The sequence below is a fragment of the Musca autumnalis genome, unplaced genomic scaffold, assembly GCF_047663935.1.
Source record: "Musca autumnalis isolate F117 unplaced genomic scaffold, ASM4766393v1 scaffold_3, whole genome shotgun sequence".
NCBI classification, from domain to species: domain Eukaryota; kingdom Metazoa; phylum Arthropoda; class Insecta; order Diptera; family Muscidae; genus Musca; species Musca autumnalis.
The window spans coordinates 76,499,820-76,513,919 of record NW_027411866.1 but is presented as its reverse complement, the minus strand read 5'-3'; positions in this window follow the sequence as shown (position 1 = coordinate 76,513,919).

Below are 14,100 nucleotides of genomic sequence, written 5' to 3'. Positions count from 1 at the left end.
TGACGACCTCTCACTAGCCAGTCTCTCAAAGACGAAGGGCAGGGCGTTCTATATCTGCAACGCAGTCACCTTCAAGACTGGGAGGGCAAGAGTCGGAGAGGAGGAAGATGCCCAACCACCTAGCCGGTAGAAAAACCTACCGAGCGAATACACAGAGGGAGACGAACCCATCAGCGCCTCCCAAGAAAACCGTCTACTGGACGACCAATGATTGAGGTCAGCCAGATCAACCTCCATCGGAGCGAAACGGCAACTCATGCGCTGATGGAGAAAATGAACAAAGGTAATATACATATAGGTCTAATCCAGGAACCTTGGACAGTGAAGAACAAGGTCTCTGGATTGAACCATATAAATTAACAACTTTTCTACGCTAGTACAGGTACCCGCCCGAGGACCTGTGTTATAGTCCATAAAAATTTAAGCTTTTTTTTCTCTCCAGAGTTGTCATCGTCGGACGCCACGGTATTGAAGCAAGGGAATGGTAATATATACCTAGCGTCTATATATCTACCGTTCGACTCCCCGACATTAACAAAAGGGGTCAAGCCCTTCTAGATTATTTGAATACTAACGACCTAATAACTCTTAACGTAGGAAATAAACCTACTTTTGTTAACAGAATTAGGGAGGAAGTACTAGATATAACAATATGTTCAGAAAACCTAATAAACGAGGTACATGACTGGAGGGTCTCAGATGACCACTCCTTCTCTGACCACAGGTATATTAGGTTCAAAATATCAAGGCCACCGCCAAACCCGAGAACATTCCGTAAGAAATCCAAAACAAACTGGACCAAGTTCGGAATTAAATTAAGGTACAGACTAGGGCAAGGAGAAGATGAGGAATGCCTAAGTAAAGAGGACATTGACAGTAAAGTCAACAAATTATCCGAAGCCCTGGTAAAGTCTTTCGAGGATAGTTGTCCCCTACGAGAAAGAAAGTCTGCCTACGAAAAACCCTGGATGACATGGGAAATTCGTAACAAAGGCAAAGAGGTCCGTATACTTTACAATAGGGCAAAACGAAAAAAATTAGCTGTATTCTGGGACAACTACAAATCAAAACTAAAAGAATACAACAAGCTGACAAGGAACGCCAAACGCAACTCCTGGAAACTTTTCTGCGAACAGGTACATAGTGTAAACGACGTATCAAAAATTAAAAAGTTTCTATCCAAAACCCATACACAAGCCGAGCTAATGGTTGATGAAATGGGAAGGAAGATGGAAACAAGCGAAGAAACCTTAGGCCTTCTGATGAGAACACACTTTCCTTCAAGCACTGCGGCCCAAACAGTGCTTTTGACGGAAAATGTCCACACATCAGAAGAAGTACCAAAAATAGACAGCTCTATGGTTAAGCAAGCCATAATGAGCTTCTCACCAAACAAAGCAGCAGGACCTGACCAGATCTTCCCGGCCTTACTTCAAAGGGAAGTGGACTACATTTCGTCCAAGCTGGTCAAAATTTTCAACGCGTGCTTATAATTAGCGTATACTCCCATAGCCTGGCAGGAGGCACGGGTGGTTTTTATACCCAAACCAGGTAAGGCAAGTTACGCAGTACCAAAATCTTATCGCCAGATAAGTTTAACATCTTTTTTACTCAAGACAATGGAACGGACAGTCGATACCATGATCAAGAGCCAAATCCCCAACGACATGTTGAAATATAAACAACATGCATACGTGACACCACATAGAGAGGACCTTCGAAATGAAGATGTACACACTCGCAGTTTGCATCGACATAGAAGGTGCTTTCAACAACGTAAGCACGGAAACGCTGATCCACTCCTTAGACGAATTTCGTGTAGACAGAACGCTGAGGAACTGGATAGACGACATGCTAAGGAACAGATGGATAAGCTGCGCGCTACATGACGTAACAAGAAGAGACAAAGTGGGGCAGGGAACACCACATAAATAGTCTACTAAGGTACTTAACCAAGGAAGGATTTGAATCAGTCTGTTATGCAGACGACGTTATAATACTTCTAAGGGGAAAGAATCCAAATTTACTTTGCAGCAGAGCCGAAGAGGCTCTAAATATAGCTTAAAACTGGGCTAGACCAAGAGGTCTTAATGTTAACCCGGAAAAAAACAGAATTATGTCTTTTCACTAGGAAAACGAAATTGGGCTCCGTCGAGGAACCAGTTTTCCTGAATAAGACATTAACTATATCTCCAACAGTTAAATATCTGGGGGTAATCCTAGATAGGAAACTCAAATGGAAAGACCATATTCAGGAAAGGGCTGCCAAAGCAAACAGATGTTGGTCAACTTGTAGAAGGGCTATAGGCTCAAAATGGGGTTTTAATCCTAGAATGATACACTGGCTATACAGAAGCGTAATAAGACCGATTCTTACTTACGCATCTGTTGTATGGTGGACAGCTATGGACAAAAAGTACAATGTGGAAACATTGCAAAAAGTCCAAAGAATGTGGTGCCTAGGCATTAGCGGGGCGATGAGGACTACACCAACTAGTACTTTAGAGACAATTCTATTTGTCCACCCGATAGAAATACAGGTAAGGTATGAAGCAGCTATGGCTATAAGACTGAAAGCGATGAGCGAGTGGATCGAAAGAGACCACCAAACATACCACCAATGCATATTACGGTTCACAACGGGTGAATCTATAAATCTAATAGTATCGGACCGGATACCAGAATCAAGTGAAGTAGCTCTGTGTGAAGTTCTAATACCGGACAGAGATATGTGGATCGATGGAACCCTTGCACAGATTCCCGCTGAAAGCTGCGGGTTTACGGACGGGCTATGTTAGGGGGGAGAACGGGACTGGGTCTTTATATCGTAGACACGGAAACGAGGATCTCCCTTCGTCTGCCGGATCATAACACGATCCTCCAGGCCGAAATCCGAGCGATCACAGAATGTCTAAACTGGTTTAAAACAAATACAAGGCCACTCACAGTTAAAAAAATTCAATTAACGACTATTCCCTTAATGCTCGGTAAACATTATATGGGTACCAGGACACATAGGGATTACGGGAAACGAAGTAGCAAACTCTTTAGCAAAACAAGCCAGGGAGCTACCTACAGTAAGTCTAGACAATGCCAAACCTTTAAAGGCGGCGCGTATAGAACTAAAAGCTTGGGCAAAGAATGCTCATGTATCCCTATGGAATAACCAGGAAAAGGGAAAATCTACAAAAATCCTATGGGGAAACCCAGACCAGGACAAAACAAGTGACCTCCTAGTGATGAGTAAAAAGGATATCAGTAGACTGATCGGTGTCTTCACAGGGCATCTAGGACTACAAGCGCATCTGCATGGGATAGGCTGTGCAGAGAATAGTAAATGCAGGGCATGTGGCGAGGACAACGAAACGTTGGAACACTATCTCTGCCACTGCCAGGCTGTTACAAACTTGAGAACTCAACTAATGGGAAACGACATAATTACAGGACTCGACCATATCAAGGACATCGGGTTCAAAAACTCGAGGGACTATGTCAATGGGACGGAACTCCTAAACTGACAACAACTTCCAGGACACATAAAATTAGAACGCACAACAGGCCTCTTCTGGCTTAAGTGTATGCTCTTTCTTTTTAAGGACATGTGGTGATCTTGAATCACCCCTCTTCTCAACCTAACCTAACCTAAAGGCGCTAATCTATCCCAATTTTAATATTTTGAATTTTACCAGTCAACAGCTTCTGCACAGGGGTAGTGGTGTAGGGTATCACATAGGCTTGTTTTTAAATTACCCTAGTTTTCTCTGTTTGCATTACTAGTTCCAAAGCTGCACTTCAGATGATGTAGCCACTCGTTTCGATGACAGCTATCTCAATTAGGGTTCACCAGAGAAGAAACGACGAATCGCATCACACTCATTCGTTAATGCCATCACCTCTAGTGGGAAATTGGATTTAAGATATTGAGCCATCTGCAAGATGTCATGCAAATATCTCGGAAGTTCTCGGTAGATATTTTCTGTTACTAGAATTTCTTACGTCGAAGTATTTAATGTGATCAGTCTATCTCACAGTGCTCTTAACACTGTGCGATGTTGCGGCATTGGACAATAATCGAAAAATGTGATGTTAACTTTTATATACATATCGTCGGTGTCATGCTTAAGTGTTCCATACTCCATTTTGAAAGCGAAAGCTTAAACTTTTTTCAGTTATGAAATTATTATTTTAAAAACAAGTTTACAAACACATTTCAAAAATCAGAACTTTAATTTTCAATTTAGAAGTATTTAATTTATTGAGGCAAAGATGGAAAAATTGTTTGTCACTTAGTTCCATCTGCTCTAGTTTCCGAGATATCCAAGCATCGACGCGAAAGCTTAAACTTTTTTCAGTTATGAAATTAATATTTTAAAAACTTACAAGTTTACAAACACATTTCAAAAATCAGAACTTTAATTTTCGATTTAGAAGTATTTAATTTATTGCGGCAAAGATGGACAAATTGTTTGTCACTTAGTTCCATGTGATTTACAATATTTCACATTTGTGTCATAAGTGTGGATATGGAACAAATTGATAAAAATTATTTTCTTAAAAAAATCTCTCTAACTTTTATATTCTACTACATATTCCTCAATATTTTTGCAAATATGTTCTATATACTATTACTAATATTTCAAGTCAAAAATATAAATATATTTTCTTTAGTCAGCAATATATTTAGTCAATATATTTTCTTTAGTGAGGCAAAACATTAAAGTGCGATTATCTCAAAACGGGCAAATGGCGTATGGAACACTTAAGCATGACACCGACGATATGTTTACGTTTCTTTCTTACAGTAAACACATCAGATACGATGAATCTGAAAGAATTTCGTCGATATGTGCATCCATAACGAAGTTATAACTCTTTAAATATGAAAAATATTTCCCAGGTAATCTAAAGCGATAATCATATGCAAATTAGACGACCACTAAAATAACTATTTCTGAAAATGTTGTTGATAATATTAAAAGTTTTGTATGGGGTTTCGATGGGTGGGCTATAAATATAAAATTTTGGTACAATAATTTGACATCAACTGGACATGAGCAAAGTACCGTTATTAAGAATTAAAAATTTAAATTTGATTACAAAAATATAAATGTTTAATATTTCGTAGAGTATAACCTTTGATTAATTGGACATCTCTTTCGAAGCGAAATGTGTAAAAACATTTTGCCCATCCCTGCAACCTTCTGGGATAGAACGGTTCAGATTTGGATATTGCCACCGTATACATATATCTTTCACTGATTTTACTATAACTCGTTAAATTTTAATTTAATAGCCTTGAAAATTAATATGCGATATTTGCTTAGGCCCCTGATCAGTTCTACTGATCTACGTTAATTGGACACCTCTTCCGAAGCGAAATGTGTAAAAACATTCTGCCCATCCATGCAACCTTCTGAGATATAGCCCTCATATATATCATTTCCCGATTTTGCTACAACTCGTTCAATTTTGATCGAATACCTTTAAAATTTAATATGTGTTATTTTCCTAGGCCCCTGAGTAGCTACACCGATTTTTGCAACAATCAATTCAGATTTGGATATATCCCCTATATATATTTTTTGCCGATTTTGCTATAACTCGGTCAATTTTAAACGAAAAGCCTTCAAATTTTATAAGTGAATAGTTTCGCCGATGTTGGCAAAAATCGGTTCACATTAGGATATAGCTACCATATATCATTCACCGCAGTACCAGTTATCCCACAACCACATAAATCTGTCCCGCAGAAGTCTATTACGTGCAAAATGCATTTAGAGCAGGGTCAGGCACCATCATTTTCTATTGCATACTTTACGGGGTGTTATTGTGTGAGTGCATGTTTTTTCAATTGTTGAATTATGTGTGTGCAGAGAGCAACGTTCAATGTTTGCCCGTGGGCGCTCTCTTGCCTGACGCTGATATAGAGAGCCATGTCCCTCGTATGTCACCCTTCCTTCAAATTATATAGCATAGCTCAATATCTCGCTTCGAGATCAAAGGACAGCGCGCCGACACAGATAGACATGCTAATATGTCTACACTTTGACACTACAAGAACTCTCTCTGACCCAAAACAGACTCAGCGGCATACCATAGAGGTGCGTCATTTAATTACGCACATATCGCAATCTGACTACATCAGTCATAGCTGTCAACCTATCCTTCAAATGATCAAAATGTTGCCGGAAATTCATCCTCTGAGCCATAGCTATGCTTGACAACATAACATACTGTATGCTATGTTCACCAATTCGAATGTGACCTACTTTCCCTAAAATAACATGACCAGCCCCCCTATTCAGTAACTTTTTAACAACTTTACTCATTGTTTATTTTACAACAATTTCATTTGTTTGTTTTGTAGTTATTACAAAAACAAAAGAAATTTTAACAACTTTTCAATCAATAAAAGTTACAGAATAGGCCAACAGTATAGGAATTATGTAACTTTTATCGATTAAAAAGTTGTTAAAATTTCTTTTGTTTTTGTAACAACTACAAAACAAACAAATGAAATTGTTGTAAAATAAACAATGAGTAAAGTTGTTAAAAAGTTACAGAATAGGGGGGCTGGGAACAAACTCCAGACACCTAATCTGAGACAACTTAACCCACCCATCCCACGAAAGGAATTCAAATGCGCCCTCATGGCAAAAACATATTTGGCACTTGACGCGCTCAGACTATTCTAAACATGCAACCACGCGTCCACCGCACGTTTACTCTTGCTAAAGCCGAACTTTTTAAAACCGACTATGTCGGCGCAGCAGAAAGCGGAAAATTCATAGCTTTGTTTTCTTGAAAGCAGGTAAAAAGTATTAGTCTGATTTGCCTATTGTCCATAGACAGATCGAATACGGGCTATATAACCAAAATCGTTTTTCTAAAAATTTTGTTATTCAGCGAGTTTCGGAATTTCGTGGCCTTTTCTGGACGTATAAAAAAATATCGAAACGTTGAGAACAAATGCATATGTTGTGCTCACAAATTTTACTTCGATAAAAAGTAAATTTTTGCGGTTTTGTGGAGAAGACACATGAAAAATGGAACGATACAGCCCATTTTGGAAGTGGACCTAATTTTGGAAGTCATTCCTTTTGACAGTTATCGATTTAGAGATTTTGGACCTTTATATCGGGAAGCATGGACTCGATTCGATTAACTTGCGTCTCGATTCGTTCAACTATACTGAAGTCGTTGTTTAGTTGATACAGCTCGTTGTTCATACAACGTCGATATTCACCGTTAGCGCAGATTGACCCGTAGATCTTTCCAAGAAGTTTTCTCTCGAACAACCCAAGCACTGCCTTCTCAGCTTGCGCAAGTACCCATGCTTCGGAACCATACATTAGCACTGCCAGTATAAGTGTTTTGTAAAGTGTTATTTTTGTTTGACGAGATGTGGGCGTTATGTTTAAACTTCTTACTTAGCCCAAAATAGCATCAAAGCAGCACAAATCTTTTTATTTTACAACTAATGTTTTTTTGTGGGTGACGTAGTGGATAGAAGATACCAAGGAACGGTCCTGCCCGGCTTTAACATGGCAGGATTTATCTTGGTCCCTCTTTCATCTCAAGTGGACACTGACCTCCCCGTGGTGTCACCTGGGGAACTGCCTTTAACCGTTAAAGGTAGTGAGCTAACATGTGCCGCGCGTTCACCCATAAGAACGTTAATAACATGGGTTTGGGCGTCGGGTTAGTAATCCTCCATAGAAAAGGCAGCCTACTATGAAAAACGCAAAAAAACGTAAGAATGTTTTTTTGTTGTGCTTATGACGGTGCCGAGGTAGACGAAGTCTAGGTACCAACATTCACATTTGGTGCGAGATCTGTGAACGTATTACTCATCGATACCATCAAGGTTTTATTGCCGTTTACTGCCTGATCGACTTTTGCAGATTCCCTTTCGACTTGTTCAAAGGTATCAGTTACTTTCTTTACATGGCCATAACATGGGTTCCTTGGTGGAGGTCTCTGGTATCCAAGTGTGGATTTTGCGGGTGTTTGCATGGAGTGGGTAATGCTTTGCCACTTTGTAGATATTTCATCCGAACGAAGAGTGCTATCATTAAGAAATTGGACAAGTAGAGTGGAATATCTGTTGTGATTGCAGTATACCGATGTCCAACTTTCCGTGTTGCTACGTTTAATCGGGTACGTACCTTAACAGAAACAAGATGATGGTCCGAGACTATGTTCGTCAAATGTATTTTTGATGTGCTTGTCCTTGTTTTCGAAGGAAGCATTTTTGCTAATATAGCAAGACTTGCATCCACCGTGTTGAAACTGAAGACAAGGGGTTTTTTCCTCCGACTAACTACAAATCCTCAACTAAACTGCTTTATATCATGGCATCTACAATACAGTACGTCACCTTTAGGTGTTGCCACGCCTTTCGCAATCCATAGTATTTTCTATAAGACAAAAAAAACTTTGCAAGTATACCTAAACCCCACTTTCTCGATAAAGAGTCCGAAAATTCCAGATAAAAATTGGCAGTTCAAGGTCCTTAAAACGTTTGCGGGTGTCATCAACTTTAGAGAATTTTATATTCTTTTTTATTTCATGGTAAGACGTTTTATATAGGGGTGGGTTACTAACAAGGCGAACAACCGAAGATTTTATCGGGTGTTAATGGCAGCTGAGATGACAACACGGGGAGGTCAGTGTCCACTTGAGATGAAGGAGGACCGAGATAGGTCCTGAGTATTTGTCATATTAATGCTGGTCAAAACCGTTGTTTGGTATTTTTCATACCCTACGTCACCCAATAATAACGTAGTAAATCTTAAAAATGTAATGAGAATCTGTGAAAGTGCTCTGGCTAATAATTAAACGGTTGTTTTCGCTTATTATTTACTCGATCGATTCGATAATTAAAACAGATTTCTGCCTGTGCATGGATGATAAGTTGCAAATCATATTATTATGAACTTTAGAAAATATACGTCCGTCTCCGCCAGACACACCTGAGGCTAATTAAAATTAAATATTTTTTGTCGTCTTATTTCTTTTAAATCACAATTGCTATGCCATAGCCCGTGATTTGATGAGCACCACATTCAATTCGATCCACCGATCGTTCAATGGCTTTTTATTACGCTGCGAATTGTTATTATTGCTATAGTTGGCCTACCGGCCGTTCTTGTTGTTATTGTCACTTAATTCACTTTGTTGTTCTGAAGGTATCATGTAAATGTCTGATGGCGGCTACATAGGCCAGCAAATATTTGCATAAATCAGCAATTGATTTCTTCACTGACAAAAATATAATCAACACCAACAAACCAACCCACTAAGCAACAAAAACAAAGAAACGTCGGACATAACTCTGAACTGATCACTCGATAATTCGCATTTGATCACATGTACATAAATTAATTACAGTTGACTACTAAGCTCATCAAAGAGTAGTAGCAGCGATCCAAGTATAATTGTCTATAAAGACAAGACACGGGTTCTAGAAAACGCGATCATTGTACAAAGATCAATCGAGAAGGTGAAGACAAAGACAAAGTAATGGATCTATAGTTTAATACAATATAGGGTAGCTTGTGGGCGCATCAATGCCAATTACATATAATTAGTGGAAAACATATCAGCTGAGTAATGCTGTTCACTTTTCCCATAGAGGGTATTTCAGCCATAGAAGTGATATTGGATTAGTCCTGATACGTTTGAACTTGGTGATTATATGAAGAAGGTCTCTTTTCGATTAACTAAAAATATTATTGGACTTTGCAGGACGTAATCTGAAATACATCTCGAAACCACTTCTGGAGTCACTAATTTACAAAATTCGCATTTTGCGAAAATGATCATTTATGGAGGAGGACTCAGGACTCTAGGAATGCCCCTGACCACTTCTGTGAAACAGCGTCCTTTGAAGAGTGTAATTTAATTTCTTTAGGACTGTTTTACAGATTTTTGGGCTAATTTTGAATTGTTAGTTATCAAAAACAAATTCCTTTTTTTGATTTTTGCCTTATTAAGGCGAAGGCCATTTAAAGTGATATTTAATTAATTCTCTTTCGAGTTGAGCTGTTAGGCCTTTAGAGATACATTGAAAAATTAGGAGTCTACCGAAGTCCCACGCATCCAACCATTACACTACGTTTCACGGGTGGTAAAGCCGATCTTCAGGTGTATTAGGATGTTGTTTTTGTGGCAGACGAAGGCAAAGCTTGGAAACTAGTATATACATCGCACTTCATTAGATAAATGTATATGCGAAATTATGTCAGTTAATTGAAACTCCAAACTTTTCCTATAGTCCTGCTTGGTAATCTCATTTTTCAATGTTCACAAATACTATGGTAAGTTTTATTCCTACATCATTAGTAATTGCTCTTCTATATCAGAAGATTTTTTATTTTTGATTTGATCATCAATTATTGTCTACTCAAGTTTTGACAAGTTGATGGTGGCTTAGAAATTCCGTTGAACTTTTTCTGTATTCGTCACTTCTCAAATCATATCACCTCAACACAACCCCATCCCATCATTTTGTTTTCTGTAGTTGTTGTTGTTATTGGATTTCGAAACTTTGTGCTTCGCCACTGATATTTCGTTGAATTAAACTCGTCTGGAAATCGTTGTTTTGATTTGGCTGCTGCTGCTGCGGGTATAACTTGGTTGGTATTGTTGTTGTTTGGCCAATAACCACTGCTATTGGTTTTAAACTTCATGCAAGTGCTGGGTGTCAGTCAGTCAGTTAATAAGTGATCAGGTCTGAGTTAATGATTTGTTCGCCTTAATGGAGGTTTGATCTTGTTTTGAGACTTGTTTTGTTTGCTACTGCTTCTGCCCCTGCCAATGGTGATTATTTGCTTATTCCGTCTTCCTCTTGCCATCCAATACTAATTGTTTTTGTTTTTATTTATTTATATTTTGCTGTTTAGCAATACGTTTAATAGTTGTTGTTGCTGTTGAATTTGTTTTTTTTTTTTTTTGTTGTTCTTCTTGCATTTATTATTTAAGGTGACTGAGACTATTAAATGTATTGCAATATTTATGATTAACACGGCAATTAATTTCAATGAGTTCTACGTGTTGTTGTTACTTCCAATGTATCTGACGAGTAATTCGAACATTTTTTTATTTCATTTGAAAGATCTTCATAAATCTTTGGCAATAATTCTTCCGAATTTGAATATAAAATAAGAAGTCAGCACTTTTTTTAGATTGAGTGGATTTTCTTGAAGAACATTGGCTTAGGGGCTTTTGAAGAAGAAGAGGCACATAAGCTTGTAGAACAGCATCGATCAACTATCCTCTTCAAGTTCAAAGGAGCTTATAAAAAATTACCACTAGACCAAATATGACTTTTTGGAAGTAAAATAATCTAAAAGTGTATAAAACTCTCAAAAAGATGTGTTAATTTATTCTGGCTTATATATTGCAAATGGTATGGAATCAGAATCAGAAGAGCGTTCCGCAAACGGAAAATTTAGATTTAAAATATAAATATATTTTCGATTTTTTACATAGTGGATATGTAATTTTTAGGTGACGCGGAGTATAAAATATAACAAACAAAGGTTCAGCTTTAACATTGCAAAGCTCAGCACTTATCTTAGTCCCTCCTTACCCGTGGTCTTATCTAGGAAACGGTCTTTAATGCACGTTAGAAATAAGAACGATAAAAACTTGGGTTGGGCGTCGGGTTAGTAACAGCATACTACAAAAACGAAAGGAAAACAGGTCGAATATGTGATGCCCCTATTACCAAGTTCTCTCTTTGGAATATGTCCAACAAAAGAAGAATAATCTAACATGGAAATAAAATTCCATAAATTGGAAATTGGGATATCCCAGAATCTTTTTCAACATCACAAGCATTTAACCAATTTTGGTAACGCAATTGGGAATATTTTAAAGTTCAGAATGTCTTAATGGCTGAAACGTATCCAACCAAAACTGAGACACTCGTCAGCAAAATTCAAATAAAATTAGTAAAAAAGTATCAGTCGACTTTGCCGACAGAGATATTCCCTCAGCCTATATCTGGGGTCTTTTCAGAATTTTGTGGCCCTTTGTGAACATTTAAACTTGCCGACAAAAATGATAGGGGTACAAAAAAATGGAAAATGGGATGCATTACCAACTTTTGACCACCTTCTCCAACCTACTTTGCAACAATGTAAAGGAAATCGTATATTCTTCCATTGAGGTATTCATTTTGGAATATGTCTATTAGAAGTGAGATATTCGCATATGAATGAAACGTTGAATGTTCTTCACATAAGATTTTTGCCCATTCCGAACCCACAATATTATCTGACCATCACCAACATCCATAGACTTCTTTTTTATTTGTATTTATTTAAAAACAAAATATTTATTATAATTATAATAAAGATAATTAAATTATGTAAAATAATATGTATATGAGTGAAAAATAAGGTAAATATATATTTACATGTGTATATCACAAATATTGTCAATTATTTCATATTCCTTTCCAAAAAAAGGGTATAATTAAATTTGTCATTCCGTTGTAACACATCGAAATATTCGTCGGAGTCCCCATAAAGGATATATATTATTGATCAGCATAAAATTCTATGTCGATTTAACCATGCCCGTCCGTCCGTGTGTCTGTTGAAATCAAGATACAGCTCGCAATTTTAAAGATAGAGAGTCAATATTTGGTACAGAAATTTTTATTACTTGCAGGATGGTTGGTATTGAAAATGGGATATATCGGTCCACATTTTGATATAGCCCCCATAGAACGGTACCTCTCGATTTTCGGTATTTTTAAGGTTTTAGCTTCAATATCCTACCAAAATGGCTGAAATTTGGTATTTAGTTATCATTGGATGTATAAAACATTCCACCTGAAATTTGTTGGTATAAGTCCACGCATTCATATAGCCCCCATAGAACAATACCTCCCGATATTCGGTATTTTGGAGGTTTTAGCTTCTTTATCCCATCAAAAGGGTTGAAATTTGGTAATTAGTCTTTTTAGTCTTTTTGTAGCACATTTTTCGACATTTTTCGAAAAGGCCAAAACTGCCTGAAGGGGCATTTCAAAGTTTTTGCGATGTATTAGAGAATTCTTAATTACTGTCTTGGATACATTTTTTGTTCTTGTGTTCGATCGAAAATCTCAAGGGCTTGGCTGTTATATGCCGAAATGAATGTGGCCACGCTAAAGAGTTCTTGCACATAGGATAAAATGTAAATTAATGAAAGCTAGCTGGGAGTATTGTACTAGCATATTGAGTAGCAACATAGGATTCTGACGAACAAGGCACAGTTTTCCTTTTTGCGGTCGTGATACCCTCTCATAATCTTAGAGACCTTTCCAAATACTTGGGATTAGATTAATTCCTCGTTTCCAACAGTTTTAAAACATATAAATTGATTTTGGATAAGTATATGACGTTTTCGATGTCAAAATATTACGTCATATACATCACTCTTTCGGATACTGCCTTGTGGTAGTATTTTTTCCTTCAAATCTAATACTGTACTGGACAAACAAATTGCCCCTGCTAAGCCTATTTCTAGATACTGAGCATGATGTATTTGCTAGAATTATTGTTGCTTGGCCTTTGGACTGTATTAACTTCTTGATTTTTGTTTGCTTTAGGTCAGAAAATAAAAACAATAGGTTTTGTTTTTTTTATTTGTTTATTATTACAACATTTCGACTCTGTCCGAAGGTCATGATCAGGGACTTTGATTTAACAAAAGAACAATTAACAATCATTATCAGCCAGTTTCTGTATGTCGAAAGAAGAATGTGTGCGAATGAAACACGCCCGAACTTTAGTTTTCGAAATAATTTTACCTTTGCTTTTGCTTCAAACAAAAAACAAATTTGAAAAACACACAAGAGTTTGGACGTGTTTCTTTCGCACACAATCCTCTTTCGACATACAGAAACAGGCTGTATGTAAGTGGTAAGAAAATATTTTAACAATAATTACATTTTATTTTTCATTCCTTTACGACAGTCAGATTTTAAGTTCCACAAAAGTTTCCATACTCCAAATTATGCGGCGGTACAATGTATTCTTGGCCTGTTCCATTTTGCCTTTAGAGAAATATTAAATAATTCTAGTCCTATTGTTATTTCAT